This window comes from Serinus canaria, chromosome 2, assembly GCF_022539315.1.
Source record: "Serinus canaria isolate serCan28SL12 chromosome 2, serCan2020, whole genome shotgun sequence".
Taxonomy (NCBI): domain Eukaryota; kingdom Metazoa; phylum Chordata; class Aves; order Passeriformes; family Fringillidae; genus Serinus; species Serinus canaria.
This window is the reverse complement of record NC_066315.1, coordinates 110,004,117-110,017,366: the sequence shown is the minus strand read 5'-3', so window position 1 is coordinate 110,017,366 and position 13,250 is coordinate 110,004,117. Positions and strand designations below refer to the sequence as shown.

The 13,250-nt window shown below is 39.7% G+C and overlaps 1 protein-coding gene and 1 long non-coding RNA gene across 8 annotated transcripts in view; one reads left to right on the top strand and one right to left on the bottom strand.

Annotated features, from left to right (window-relative positions):
* Positions 1-13,250, bottom strand: part of SPIDR (scaffold protein involved in DNA repair) — a 195,212-nt gene that overhangs the window by 33,501 nt on the left and 148,461 nt on the right. The window lies entirely within an intron of this gene.
* LOC127059275 (uncharacterized) lies at positions 1,269-5,174 on the top strand. 2 transcript variants are annotated; one of them, XR_007776919.1, is made up of 2 exons: positions 1,269-1,836; positions 3,708-5,174. It is a non-coding gene; the product is annotated as an uncharacterized LOC127059275 (long non-coding RNA). The 2 variants fall into 2 exon arrangements; XR_007776920.1 differs by lacking the exon at positions 1,269-1,836 and adding an exon at positions 2,788-3,125.

Here is a 13,250-nt window from a genome sequence, read left to right as displayed (position 1 = left end):
CTGAAGAAGCAGCACTTCTGTGGGAAACAGCTTTTGTGCGTAGGAAGAGACCTGCATGAGCCAAGGGTGTCAGCAGAGCTACCTTTGCAATGCACTGTGTAGAGAACAGGGCTGCACTGCACTGCAAATGCTCCCACTCAAAACATGGAACACCACCTGCCTGGTGGGAGACACATGCAACTTGTCAGGAATTGGGGTAGCACGAAAGCCAGCTTTTTGTACTTGCCATGACAACCACAGCTTCACATGTGACATTTTCTTCCTGCAAAAACCATTTCTTATATGAAGTTTTCACATGACACCACGTGAACTTTTTAAACTCTCCATCTGACACTGGCTCTAAGTGCACTTTTGAATGGAACTGCTGATGTGTGTGTTTTATTGGTACATGGAATTTCTCTCAAAAGTAAACAAAACATTCAAAACCATAAAAAGACATTCCTGACATTCACTCAAACACGATATAGAGCCTAAGCTGTAATTTCAAACAGTTACAGAGTCGCATTTGAAAAATATTTTCAGTATCATGGATAGCTTTGCTTATGTCAGATTCAAAAATGAATACTGAAGTTGTTCTACATTCATAGTTTAGATCCAAAGTAATGATGCAATGTAAATCAATTTTTATAGTGATAGCTGGTTTGGAAGACACAGAGAGTTAAGGAAAAATAACTTCCTAAGTATTGCCTAAAAGTTTGTATAAAGGCTAGGCCACAATGGAGCAGTAAGGTCTTCCTCCCTCCAGATCCCCCAGCAACTCAACCCCCCAAGGGACATAATTTATGGTTCTTCTGCTAAGATCCATTCCATACAGCTTGTTATGCAAATAAAACCAATTCTGAGTTTGCAAGCACATCAGATCACCCCAGCATGTTTCACTCACTGTGCTGTTAATTGTAGTTGGTAAGAAAAATAATGATGCACACCCTCCTCAGGTTCTTCAGCGTACCATTACTTCAGCATGGAATCCCATCACAACCCCTTGGTTATTTCAGCATGCAATTCAGAAAAAATATTATTTTCCTGCACGTCACAATTTACTAATCAAGAGTAAAAATGTATATTTAAGAAACTCACAGGCTCAGCTGAAAACTGCAAGTCTTTCTTATGGATGATGTCCAATAGAAAGATTATGTTCCAAATATAACAAGTAATTACCACCCAGTCATTTCAAGTACTTATCTGTGAATCTGAGGAGGGGTTCTTTGTTTATTTTTTTAATCTCAAGACTTTGTAATTATTGTTTTGGCATCCAAGAATTCCAACAGTTGGTGGGGTGCTGCCAAAAAGATCTTTTCTTGCAAGGTGCTCAGCACCCTCCTTTCCAAGAAAATCAGCATTCAGTTGCTGGTTCTGGCAGCGTTTCACATCATCTTTGCTGCGCTGTGTTTCCTCCACGCCTCAGTTCCTTATACGTAAAAATCAGAATAAAAGTCCTGTCTTCAAAGAGTGATCTGAGAGCAATAGCTGAATAACACGATTGTATCTGGGAGGGCTGGTCCACAAAGCCTGTTATGTGTGCTAGATGCCATTTGAGTTAGGGGAGGAGGCTGTATATATTTATGTGTATATCTAGAGAGGAAAGGCTTCCCTGCAGTATCAACTCATTTCTTTCACACTGCAAGACTCAGAGAACTGTCAACTTGCCCTGCAGAGCCCACAGTGAGGGCCTTACAGCATCTGGAATGAAGCAAGATCACAGTAGCAGCGGTGCTGGGGTCCCTTATCTTTCAAGACTGTATTGTTTGTGGATTCACCAGATTTACTTCTGAACCACAGAGAACCATGAATGGGATCCTGGAAGATTTTATATTAAAAACAAAAAATCAACATGCAGTGAGTATTAAAAAAAAACCCTCTGCCCATTTCAGCAGGCACAGCTGATCCTAAATAGCATTCTTGGCAGTATAGCACTGCCTGTGCATTTCCTATGGCACGTGAAAGGTAAATGAAATTTAGCAATCCCGCAGGATTTCTTACACAGCTGTGGCTGTATTAAATAAGACACTCTGCTGTGTCAGTGCCACATCATCCCACTGAACTAGCAGAAAAGTATAACATTCATCAAAAATCAAGGACAGAGCAAAGAGCCAAGAAGAAAAGCAGAAGTGCAGGCTTGCCAGGGCTCCCTACCCAGCAGGAAGGCAATTTTCTGCCTTCTTGCAGGTTCTGCCGGCCGTGTTTTCCACTGGTGCTGTTTTCCTCCAGCCCCTGTCAGTGGCTGCCTGTCCTAGGTGTGTTTCTAAATGAGGGAGAGGGAGCGTGTTTGTGTGTGCGCCGTGTGTTTACAGGAGTTATGGTAGCAGTTCTCAGCAGTCCACTGAGAGTTCTAGGAAACGGCCCCTGTTATTTTATTCTCGGTCAATGTCAGCTCGTGTCAGGCAGTAAAGATCACACAGGACAGCCCTCTCCATCTCGCAGTCCTGGCCGGAGGCCTCAATGGGAGAGGGAAAGGGAGCGAGCTGTGAGTGGGCGGAGAGCCTTCCCAGCACTCTACCAACCACTGCAGGAGGAATTATGATAAACACCACTCTGGAAACCAGATACAACAGTACATTGTGTTCTTCTTCGGAAAAACAACCCGACTTCAGCTCACTTAAAGTAAACAGTTAATCCTGTTTATCTTTTTTTTTTTTTTCTTTCTTGATGAGTTGTTAACAGAACAATCTCTTCTGCAAAGCAAATAAGAGATCAGTCCCTTAAATTCATACAGATTTTTTCTTTCCCCTAGAAAAAAAAAAAAAGCAGTTTGATATGTAAACTTTCTACTATCAGCAAACACTGTGGAATAACAATCTTTCTTGGCTTAAAATGGCTTAACAAAGTGATGCCAAAACTGAATGAAACCTTTCCCTCACTTACATATTTTATTTTGGAAAACTGAAGTCCCAAACAGAATGTTCTATTCATCCCTTTTAACTATTCAGTTTCTGAAAAGAGCAAGCAAAACTGGTAAACCAAAAAAAAAAAAAAAAGAAAGAAAAATCAGGCTATTTGTTGTCCTTGCCACTGGAGCACAGGGTGCCTGGGGAGTAGAGATCAGCTACTGAGCAGGGGGGTGGCTGGTCCCAGCTTTTCTCTGAGAGGTGAAAAAAGAGGAATCAGACTAAATGGCTGCAACTAAGGTAACAAACTGTCATGCTCCTTTTCAAAAGATATGCTTACTGTGCAAATTCATGATGTCTCTGACTTCCAATAATAAGGGTGATTAATCAGAAAAGCAGCTGGAATTGATTATGTTGTTTTGCTGGAGTCACCACAGTCTACCTATTAACTACTTCTTATTGTGGACTTCAACCCAGTCCACTGAAAGCTACAAGATTTCCCAGAGGGAATTTTAATTTTTAGCACTCAAGAGTTTAAATAGTTCTGAAAGTCAACAATGAAAGTGTGCTTAACATCCCTGGTCAGTCCAGTTTGTTGATTTAGCTATTTATAATTAAAGAAAATACATTATTTTAAAAACTGTAAGAGGAGAAGAAAAATATTTCCATTTTATTTATACTAATTTTGCAAGCTCTTGAGATCCTCTGTTTTCTGTGCAAATGATGTCATGAAGTGCAAAAATGTAAATTCACGTGAGTTAAAGTCTGATTTTCAGATTCTTAAAAGAAATATTTTACATGCAAAATTTTTATATTTTTCCTGTTTTTTTTTTCCCCTTCAGTTCTTAATTTAGTTTGTGTTTATTTTTAAATCTTTTGCAGCAGTTGCTGAATTTACTCTGGTGAGCTCTAATGTGACAGAGCAGGAAAAAGCAGAGCTATTTCCCATTGCAGAAGGGAGGCAAGGTGGGGAAGCAGCTCTCAGTGGCTGGGGCCAGAACCCCAGAGGAGCAGCCTCAGGACTATTCCCTCAATCCACCACTTAGCCCACCATGGCCTCCAGGGAAGACTGGAAGAGCCAGTATTGGCAGGATGGGACTGCAGCTGAACACTTCACCCTGCTCCAGGTGCACCCTGTCATTTAACCCCCACCCTCCCAGTACTGCACCAGCACAAGAAAAGCATGGCTGTCCCCTCACGATGGTGGCTTTGGCCTGCCAAAGTTGTCCCCAAATTGATGGGCAGTCCACAGCCCTGTCTATGAAGGATTCAAGTTGCACCAAGGTGCTGCAGCTCTGAGCAGGGCGGGTGCTGGCTGCAGGACTGCAGGGGAGAGGCAATAGACTTTGGTAAAACCTCTCTTGAGAATCCAGAGAAGAACGTGGCCATCCTACTGCCTCTGTTTGTTGGGAAACTCTTGGGCCTAGGAGAAGAAAGCAATAAACCTAAATAATTCAGGGTGCAGTTGTAATCCATGTCCAAAAAAGACCCTCGTGTCTGAGCCCGTGCTGGTTGACCACCATCACACGTTCCTTCAGGAGGGAATGGATCATCCGAATGGAATGCGGATGAGAGGTGAATCAACTGCAGATCCTTTGGAGATGACACAACAGCAGGAAGAAAATGTGGAAGGTGAAGGAGACAAAGAGGAGGAAGAAGTGATCTCTGGTATCACCTCTTTTCCACTCTCTTTCTTACACCTTGCTGTTCCCCATATCTCTTTAAGTTAGGGATCTGGGGGGGAATTGCCAGTCTGTGGTAACACTAGCATTATCCCATGGATGATGTACAAGTATTACTGAAAGAGCACTTTCCCCAGATACAGTGGGATTTCTTACATAAGAAATTATGGACACAAGCCCTGCTGAAAGAGAGGTGCAGATGGCAGCAGTAATTCCAATTTGAAAATGAAAAATACAATTTATTTGCCATTTTAAGCTTTTATTTGAACTTTCCAAAACGAGAAATCCCATTTTCAGTCACAGGTCAAGCAAAGCTTTATAAATTACTTTTACATAAGCAGTAGGTTTGGGCCAGTTTCTAAAACTCACTCAAATTAATACCTTTCCATTGATTTCAATGAGATTTATTTCACACTGTATAGCAGGGCAGAGAAAATATCTGGGCAGCATCAGTTATATTCCTTCATCTTGATTTCATTCAGTCATTCATGCAAATTCCATGCTTCTCTTTTAAACCATCTAAACTGAACATCAGTCAAGGATCAAACACTGAAGCAATTTTATAAGCACCACACACAAATTTTGTTGTAATTTCAAGAAATCATTTTTAGCAGGATCAGAACTTGGAATATAGCACACAATACATTAATAAAAAATCTTAAATTTGCCACATTCCCTCCTTTTTGTTTGTCTGTTGGGTTTTTTTTTGTTTGTTTGTTTGTTTGATTGTTTTTTGGTGGCATTTAATTGGGTAATTTTAGAACAGGCACAGAGAACCTCTCACTTCTTTCAGCACTTGGGTTATCTTCAGATGTGTACGATTTCAAATATTATGTGGGCTAGTGAGAAGTGTCTTAAAGTCTCTGCCAGAGCATCTTAATCTCAATCACCTTGTACAGATGATAGTCTGTATTTTATATCTCATGCATGTGGAATACTATTTAATTGTAATGGCATAATCAGTAATTACACTGGATTTGATATAATAACCCTGATCAAATACTGAGAAACTGTGTGCATGGTATATTTGATTCCTTTTTTTTCACTTCCCAGTGCAAAAAACCAGTCCTGAAAATAAGAACCTATTCAAACATCAGTACAGCATAGCTTGTTCTCATCATTTTTTTATATTCCAAGGAAAAGAAGAGAACAGGACCAAATCTAATCAAAACTACAGGAAGTGTTTAGAGACACAAAAGATAATAACGTAAATTAGAACTGGATTAGGGCTCTTAGTAAGCCTATCTATTCATGCCAAAAGAGGTGATTTAATATTCTGTGGTTAAGATTCTGGGTTTGTGTCTTATCCAAAAGACTATTAACAATAACACATTGTTCACCTGCCACCATGCTGGTGGTGTTACAGCCCCTGATGTGATTCAGCACAGACTCGAAGGGACAGACACTGCTAAACATTTGGATTTTCCTGAGCTGTTACCCATTGCAGGCCAGCAGGAGATCCAACATCACAGCCAAGATAACAAGATAACTTTGGTCTTTAAAACATGCGGTTTCCTGTTGATACTGCTCTGTATTGTCACATTTGCTGTCTTCTTCTCTTTTTCCTGCCACACATTCCTTCTCTAATTAAGTCTTCAGGGTACTGCACTGAGACATTAGGAGAGGGACTTCTGTGCCGGCAGAGCACCTGAGATCAGGGTACACGCCCTGATCTTCACTGGAGCATCAGTGTCACAAAAGCAGATCAAAGCTTTGGTGTCGCCGTTTAATCATCAGTCTCTGCTGCTTACCCTTCTAAACCACAGGCAATAAGGGTTGGTATTTGTATTTTCTCAGTACTGTCAGCAACTTAGCAATTGCATTTATCCCTTCCAGGCTCTTCACTTGAGTGGGATCTCTTTGTGCAGAAGGGTGTCAAATCAGGCTGCGAGGCTGCTCCCCCAGCCTGGCTCCACCCTCATCCCCAGAGCAAAGCATTCAGGAACCATCAGAAGGAGGTCTGGAGGTTGCTTTAAGGGGCTTCCTTCCTGCTGGACATATGATTATAGGACGTAGAGAGCCACCAGCATATGAAAATGATAAAATTTAAATAACTATAGGCTGTATTTTCATGCATTGCCTGTTGTCATGGGACACGCTGTCCATGGTGTTCTCTCCCTCCACTGCCAGGTAATGTGAGAAACCTGTGGGTTTGGATCCCTGTGCCACTACATAACTCATGTACTCCTAAGGCAAAGCATAAAAATACCCTAAATTTAAATATCGAAATATGCTAAAACAAAATTGACAAAGCCTTCAAACAATATTCTCAAAATAAAAAAGAGACAAAATGGCTACACTTTTTAAAAATGTGCTTTCTGATCACCCACTTTCAAAACATACTCCCTAAACTCCACTGCTGCAAAAAGTGTGAAAATACCAACAAGACAAGAACACGACAAATGAAAACATTGTAAGTGAATCCCACTTGGATCAATTTAGGCATTTTGCTTTACCAATTTTAAAAAAACCTAACCAAAGTGGAATTTCTAAACAAGTGGTTTCAGAGTAGGAAAATGGCATTGTTTCAAAACATACTATTTCAGCAATTTCACAACTTTTCATTTGCTTGTACAAGCTTTTCATAAGAAGTTTCCATTATTTTACAAGTTGATCTGACAGAAAATTATTTCTTTGAAAAATTCCCAACCATTTTTCCTAGAAATATTTTTCAAACCTCTAATGTAGTAACTATTCATTAACTTTCAAGGCTTTGCTTTGACAAAACGTATTTATTCAGCACACCAAAGAATAATTATCCAGTATGCCTGTGAATAGAAGCCATGCTGAACAGTGAGAGACAGAAATGCAACATAAAGATTTAGTTCCCTTCTTCTCTAACAATAGCTGTAGAAATACATTTGAGTGTATTTGCTGGGTTTGGCTCTGGTAAGGTTAATTTTAGTCAGAGTGGCTGGTATGGGTCTGTGGTTTGGATTTGTGCTGGAAACAGTGTTGATAACATGGGGATGTTTTAGTTATTGATGAGCAGAGCTTGCACAGTCAAGGCCTTTTCTGCTCCTCACCCCAGCCCACCACTGAGGAAGCCAGGGGTGCATAAGGAGCTGGGAGGGGATAGATGACCCCAACTGACCAAAGGAATGTCCCATATTATACAGGATCCTGCTAACAAGGAGAAAGAGGGGAGAACACTCATAATGATGGCATTTGTCTTCCCAAGTCACCATCACCCACAATGAAGCCCAGTTTTCCTGGGGATGGCTGAACAACTGCCTGCCAATGGGTAGGGGTGAATGTATCCCCAGTTTTCTTTTGCTTCCATAAGCAGCTTTTGCTTTACCTGTTAAAGTGCTTTCATCTCAAACCATGAGTTTTCTCACTTTTACTCTTCTGATTCTCTGTGCTATCCCACTGCTGAGGGATGGAGTGTGTGGCTGTGTGGGGCTTAGCTGCCATCTGGGGTTAAACCCTGACAACACCTAACTTTTCTCTTAAGCAGAAGAAAAGCTCTAGGGAAAGCTGTAAAAAAGGTGCAAACATCTCTTGCATGGTAATTTTAAATTTTGGAACTTACACAATATAAAAGCAAATTTCCGAGTTTGTATCTCTTCCTGATTGTTAAAAAAAGTCTGTTACAGCTTAGGAAAAGTAGAAAGCTAGTGAGAAAAAAAGGTCATCTTTAACCTTAAAAAGAAAACACATAAAGTCCTGCATCCTTTATGGAAAAACCAAGAGATGGAGACTGCTGGTGCCATTCCTGGAGATTGAATATGGCTATAGCTGAACCCCACCCTGGTAGGATCCTGAAAAAGGTAACATGAAAACTGCATTCTGCCTTTCTATGCACCTGAAACAAAGGTACTGGGCTGGCTATGGGACCAGCAGCCTGCCTGGACACCACGGGGTATTTGAAGGAAGTCAGTGGAGAAGCCCAGTGAGGATCATGAACCTCAACTAAGAAAAGGGGCTTATTCCAACTTCCTCCATTCCCTTTTCTTACCTGGATTCTGCTAGGCTTGAGGCAGTGCTGACTCCCCACAGCAGCTGCAGGATCTGATCTGGATTTTACAGTGTAACTGCACCTATGGTTTCCAAAAGTGGTTAATGTGCATTTCCAGTGAAAAGGGGAAGAAAAGGAAAGACAACTACAACCTGCACCTAGCCCAATTGGGACGTATCATCATCACTAATTTTAATTTCAGAATTGTAACAGGTGTGAACCATAATTCACTGGTCTTTTTAAGCTGGTTAATAGGTTCTTTTAATGGCAGTCCCAAAAAATATAAAATGTTTCACAGAGCTAGGTTTTGAATAGTTTTCAATTGAATGGAAGTTTAATTCACCACAAACATTCCTTTCTTGACCAAGAAGTTATTTATCCACAGCATACACAAAAATTTTTGTTCCCATAGAACAAAAAACTGTGGTATCATCTGATTTGGAATGAAACACCAAAAGCACATTCAATTTCATCCTACAGTGGTTTAATTTGAATTCATAACTCTGTCTTTCCCAATTCATTTCCCCCTTCTCCCCAGTCTACTATACTACATATACTTCACACTACTGCATGTACTGACCTTTGTATATGTACTGAACCCAAATTTCAATATGAGGTATCAGTGAAAGATTCCCAGTATTCCTCATTTTTTCACTCCACATGTGAACACTAGCTTTAATCCTACAGCTGGTGTGTTAATGTATTAAAACCCTTACATAAACAGTGCATTCTTTGTATATTTTATATTATAATTTTGAATTATTATTAAATTGCTATTATTAAGTGGTAGGAGCTGGGACCAATCAACATTGTAAATACAGCTATGTGAATAACATTCAACTGATGAAGTGGCAAGAATGTTTTGTACAAGGCACTTACAGCTCCTTAGTGGGCAGTACTGTTTTCTACCTAAAAAAGACCAGTTTACAAAAGATTATAGTGAGCAGGGGAGGAAAAGAAAGTGAACAGAAGTTCTTTCTGTTCCTCATGCACAAGTCAACAACAGAGGAACAGAAATCCCAAGGCATGGATGTAGATTTGTCTTGGGAGCTCCAGGTAACTTCTCTAGTGTCAGCACTTATAAACCTCAGTAGGAAAGCAAGCAGCCACCAGGTGCCAGAGGGAAACACTGAAATTATTCCAAAATGAGGTCATAGGAACAACTCATCGTTTCCAAACTACTGCTGCAACAACTAGATAGAGGGTGCTGATGATGGCCTGGAAAGACACACTCTTGGGAAAAGCACCATCCTCACCTCCTGTATTTTTGCCTACCCAAAGAACAACAGGGACAATTTGTCTACTTCAACAGCATCTACAAGGTGTTATTTATTCAGGTTTAGAAACACAGAAATAGGAACTACTGTTATAACTGCTATTTTATAATAATTACCACAATGATCCTCTTCTTCTACTGACTCAGTTTATTAAAGCTGCCAGAAAAGATTGCCTAACTGTGGCCACTGCTTAGGAGTTAAGAAGAGATTCAAATTTTGGGTATTTGCAGTTGCAGAAGGCACTGCACCATTGCAGAACACAGTGGGTGAAATGGAATAAGGGGGCAATGCATCCTTTGGATATTAAATGCTTCCTAGTTTTCTTATCTCCAGGTTGATTTGAGTAGCGTTAAATTGAAAAACAATTAAATCATCAGTATTTTCAAAATAAGTTATCTGAAGCCTTGACTGGGCAGAAATAAAATACCAGGAATTTACACAACACACAAAAATAGCTCAGAATCTTATCATAGCTGCACACAAAGTGATGCTCTTGAAGAGCAAGAGTATTATTTTTCACACTGCAGCAGCATTTTCATGTAGCGTAAGAAATTTTCACACAAGCTTTGCACCACAACAGGTTTTACTTAGAAGTTTTCCTGAAATACAACCCTGACAAAAGGAGAAGCCAAGGAATGCTCTTCCTTTGTCTTTCCAAGTCCTTCCCAACACCTCTGTTCAATCCAATCAAATTACAGTGATCTCTGATGAGGTCAGTTTGCAGTATGGAGTAAGACACAGAAGAATGCCATGTGAAAAGAAAGAACAACATCTACTATCTCTGATGACTTAAGGCGGTAATAATCTAAGTAAAACTGCTCAAAGAAAACAGAAATCAGACTTTGAAATGCTCAGGGTCAGAATACTTGGTCTGCTCACAAACAGACAAAATGAACTTCCATGTTCTACTTGCTTTGTGTAGGATTTTTGTATTAAAAGGCTGAAATTTAACATAGGCAATCTCAGGACACAGGAAACTTTTCACATTGTTTTCAAATTTCTAGTTGAGTAATGAAAGAAATATTAACATCTCCACCTACACTTCCCCACAAACTAAACTTTTTAATGACCAGATTCAACTACAAAAATATCCAACTTCTCATGGCATGCATTTGAGTGCTCTGTAGATTTCAAAATCATTTTTGTCTTCTGCAACTTGAAATTATGTCCACTGAAGGATTTTTCTGTAAAATCATAAAATTCTGTGTTTTTCATGATGTACAAGGACAGCAAAATATTAAACTAAACATTTTTCCTTATGCAAATGTAGATGCATATACACAGCCATGACGGGAAAAAAAGATATATGCTTAAATACTGAACTTTCAGACTGGAAATTACTATTTTCCAGGTGGTATCAACAATGAGGTTACCATTCACAAACTCAAAATTCCACAGATTAGCATCCACAAACTAAACACCAGTTTCATGTCAGAAAGTAGAGAAAGGACATGAAGGTTTTTCTGCCCTACACCACTGATTCCGCAGTTTTAAGCTGTCCCCTCCCCTCCCTCATAACTGTGATGGCAAAACCAAGTTGAGACAGCACAATAAATCAGATCAGGGAATTAATTTGCCTGAACAAACTAATTTCAGATGCAAAAATGAAGTTATTTACCTGCAGTACTACATCCAGCTCTGGAGTTTCCAGCACAGGAAAGACATGAGACCTGCTGGAGCAGCTCCATAGGAGGGCTACAAAAAAGGCCAGAGGGCTGGAGCACCTCTCCTATGAACACAGGCTGCTGAGACAACTGGGATTGAACAGCCTGGGGAAGAGAAGACTCTGGGAAGACCTTATTGCCTTTTAATATTTAAAGGGGGCTTTTAAGAAAGATGGGCACAAATTTTTCAATTGGTTTTGTTGTGGTAGGAAAGGGGGTAATGGTTTTAAATTAAAAGAGGGTAGATTCAGACCAATATATGGAAGAATTTTAAAATTATTTTTACAAAGAGGGTGGTGAAACACTGCAACAGGTGATACAAGTGATAGATGCCACATCCCTGGAAAAATTCCAGGTCAGGTTGGATGGGGTTCTGAAACACCATATCTAGTTGAATATGTCCTTGGTCAAGGCAGGGTGGTTGGACCAGATGGCCTTTAAAGGTGCCTTCAAACCAAACTGTTTTATGATTCTGGGTTTTTTTGGCATCACTTTGCTGACTTAGCATCACAAACAGCTGTCCCAGCTCATTTGAATGGGCACCCTGGCATGTAGTGGCAAAAAGACAGCTCACTGGAGTGAGGAAATCTGGGGAGATAGACATGGAGTCAGATTAATTTCAAAGCAGATTAGAGAGAGAGACAATAATTTAGCATGGATTTCCCAATGAGAGATCACAGTTTTGTCACGCCCAAGAAGAAGAATAAAAACAAATGGGCTTTCTGCCACTGGTTGAAGGTCCATCACAATCCTCCTGCCTGAAGCATTTGTCTTTTGGCTTGGTTTTGATGGAAATATTGGTCTGAATCCCCACAGATTGGGGGCATTGTTATTTTTGCAAGAATAGCACTTGTAAAAATAATTTTTACACAAAATATTTACCCAAATGATAGCACACAATGTAACATGAGAAACAATATTGCATTTTAATTTTATAACTGCAGAAGAGGCAGGCAAATTTAAAAATGTAAGCTTAGCCTAGCAGGACCAGCAGAAACACTTCAAAATCACTGAAAGGCAGTCTAATGAAAAACATGTTTAAAACCCTATAAAAAGTTTACTTTTTTGCATATTTTGAAGTCCATTTAGTCTTTTTGGTTTGCCAGTGTGCATTTACGACTGTATGCTACAAAAACACACAAACACATAATCTAATTTCCCCAGCAGAATCAGTTCACTAACACCGAATATGTAAAACAGACTTCAAAAGTGAAGTTCAGGCTTTCAAACTCAAATCTCAATCTGTGTCCAGCTGCCAAATACACTCCTGACTCATATTTCTTCTCATGAACCTTCTGTATAGTTTACTGAATTAATTCAACTTACCTAAAGCTTCAAATGTGGATGCCATTTAATGGTCCACTGTAGTGATTTTCTATTTTACCCGTAAATCACTTTTATTTAAATAATTGCTTCAAGATCCTTCAGTGACATCTACAACTCTTGAAATACATTGGACTGAGAAAATATTATGTTCAAATGAACAATATTCACTTTAGTATTTCCCTTCCTTGGACTGAGGCAAATCAGCTGGTAAATTAGACTGTTATGAACACTCTAATTTGTTTCCTTTGCTTTATCAGTTCGTACTTGCAGGAATTAATTTTTTTTTTTCCATAATGACTAAAATAGTACCTATTTAAGGAGCTAGTGACAAACCCAGCAAATTTTCTTGCTGATATAAAGGGAGGGGGGAAAAAAGGAAAAGAAATCATGTTTGCTGTTTTTAAAGAACTAAATGGATATAAACTGTCAGACTCTGGGTCATCATTAAGCACAGGCCAGAGCATTGGCTCGAGTGACCGTGTTGTGAAGCCTACAAGCTTTATTTGGTTTTTAGT